Source organism: Nycticebus coucang, chromosome 20 (assembly GCF_027406575.1).
Source record: "Nycticebus coucang isolate mNycCou1 chromosome 20, mNycCou1.pri, whole genome shotgun sequence".
NCBI lineage: Eukaryota > Metazoa > Chordata > Mammalia > Primates > Lorisidae > Nycticebus > Nycticebus coucang.
Genome location: NC_069799.1, coordinates 36,200,379 through 36,202,981, shown reverse-complemented (window position 1 = coordinate 36,202,981; position 2,603 = coordinate 36,200,379). Strand labels below are relative to the sequence as shown.

The window sequence follows — 2,603 nt, the reverse complement described above, 5'->3', positions numbered from 1 at the left end:
CAGCTACTTGGGAAGTGGAGGTAGGAGAATCACTTGAGTCCAGGAGTTGGAGGTTCCTGTGAGCTGTGATGCCACAGCACCCTACCTAGGGGGACACAGTGAGACTCTGTCTCAACAATAACAAAAAAGCTATAATCATGAGGGCTACGTGGTCAGTAACTTACATCACTAACAATTTTAGCTAAAGGCATTTACAATTACTATGGGGAGGGCAAACAAGGGGAACCAGTTTTGAAGGTAAAAGGGAGTAAATAGTTATTCTTCTTACATTTCAATATCATATGTGGATGGTATGAAGACCACCTTAACATAATCATGACGATTGTTGTCATAAGGGTAGTTAGGGACTTTCTACACCAGGGGTCCTCAAACTTTTAAAATAGGGGGCCAGTTCACTGTCCCTCAGACCATTGGAGGGCCGAACTATAGTTTTTTAAAAAAAACGATGAACAAATTCCTATGCACACTGCACATATCTTATTTTGAAGTAAAAAACAAAACAGGGGAGCAGTGTGAAGAAGAGGAGGCGAGAACGACCCCCTGACCGACCAAAGCTCGCGCGTCGCTGCATCCCTGCGTACAGCGCCTACGTCCCCCCGCGGTTGCCACCATGCCCAAGAGAAAGGCTGAAGGATGCTAAAGGAGATAAAGCCAAGGCAAAGGACGAACCACAGAGAAGATCCGCAAGGTTGTCTGCTAAACCTGCTCCTCCAAAGCCAGAGCCCAAGCCTAAAAAGGCCCCTGCAAAGAAGGGAGAGAAGGTACCCAAAGGGAAAAAGGGAAAAGCTGACGCTGGCAAGGAGGGGAATAACCCTGCAGAAAACGGAGATGCCAAAACAGACCAGGCACAGAAAGCTGAAGGTGCTGGAGATGCCAAGTGAAGTGTGTGCATTTTTGATAACTGTGTACTTCTGGTGACTGTACAGTTTGAAATACTATTTTTTATCAAGTTTTATAAAAATGCAGAATTTTGTTTTACTTTTTTTTTTTTTTTTAATCTATGTTGTTAGCACACAGAACACTTCATTGTTTTTTGGGGAAGGGGCATATGTCACTAATAGAATGTCTCCAAAGCTAGATTGATATGAGGGAAAATGTTTTTCCCTCTAGTTTTGAGAGACTTCCTCTTGGCTCCCAAGAGGAGGGATTCCCTGATGTTGACACACAGCTACCTTGGCACAAATGCCTTGTGGTATGGAAAAACTAATTTGTTTTTATGTCCTATTCTCCCTCAGTCTTCAGCATAGTCTTAACTCCCTTAAACCCAGTCACCTCTTGTGACCTGACCCCCAATAATTGGTTACCAGTATATCAAGGAATCTGGTCTTTTTCAATAATACCACTGAGATGGCATCCCTCAAAAGAGCAGCGGTTCCATTTGTAGATTGTTGGATCTTCAGATAAATTCTACCATTTTCATTTCATTTCCTGAAAGTTAGGGTCGGCTTATGAAAAGTTGTTAAACAACATGCTAAATGTGAAATGTCAACCCTCACTCTAAACTTCCCTGTTCAGAGCATCAAATGAAGACTTCATTGGGTTTTATAGTGGCTTTCTGATTTTTGGTAGAACATTGAAGAAGGGAGTTTGAAAGTTGTTGTATACTGTTACCGATCGTCTGCCCATGTCCTGCCTGAAATACCATGATTGTTTATGAAAAGTATCTTTAATAAAGCTGGATACAGTTTGGCTTGGAATACTGCCTTCTGATCTCTTCCCACAAGTCAGGGAACCTGGTTTCTCCAAGTCTCTTGGGACAGGATGTGTTTTGCTTTGAGCTTACCTAGGTTCCATCTATAGTTGAATGATCTTTAATTGATGTATATGCAGTCTCCAAAGCATAGCAATGCTAGGTGGAGTTAGGAAAGATTCCCAGAACAGACTGGCTGGTAGTGTGAGAGACCGAGAGCAGAAGTGATCTCTGTACTTGGTTTTATAGCATTGCCTGAAGTGTTTGTGGGGGGTTATGGGTTTTGTTCTTCTGCTCTACTATGAAGTACATTTTTAAATGCTGATCTTTGATAGATTTAATGTGTTACATTGGGAGCTCCCAGCAAGAGCCTCTCCACTTAATCAGCATTTACAACCCCTGTAAAATTAGCAAATTAATAAATTTGAAGGTAGGCTTGTGTCAGTAAGTGCTCTGTGTTTATAGACAGTTGGCTGTAAGATATGTGAAGCCGATGGCCTAAGTAGACTTGCAAACCACGAGGTAATGGGGGCTTTTCTGATTGCTTTAATTTAGAGATGTTGCAGAGAGCCTATTTCCTCTAGCAAAATACCAAGAAGTTACCTGTTAGAATATAGAACTTGTACCTAATTTGTTTTTGTAGTTTGAATTTGCTTTCACAGATGATCTGGTTGTATTGTTTGAGAGGAATAAAGTAAATTAGAGACTAAAAAAAAAAACAAAACAGGAACAAATGCAATCACACTGTCCCATGTAGCCCATGGGACATAGTTTGAGGACCCCTATAATCTACACAATACTAATAATTCTAACAGTTCTAACCAGAACTCATAATAAAATATCATGCAATGGGCAGGGAGGCAAGTGGAACTGGGTTTTTTTTAAGGCAGTAAAATATAATAAAACGGAATGG

At 41.0% G+C, this 2,603-nt stretch overlaps 1 pseudogene across 1 annotated transcript; it reads left to right on the top strand.

The window, feature by feature from the left end:
* The first annotated feature begins 610 nt into the window (after window positions 1–610).
* Window positions 611–1,697, top strand: LOC128572827 (non-histone chromosomal protein HMG-17-like; annotated as a pseudogene). Its single transcript, XR_008376258.1, has one exon. The product of XR_008376258.1 is annotated as a non-histone chromosomal protein HMG-17-like (transcript).
* The last annotated feature ends 906 nt before the right edge of the window (window positions 1,698–2,603 follow it).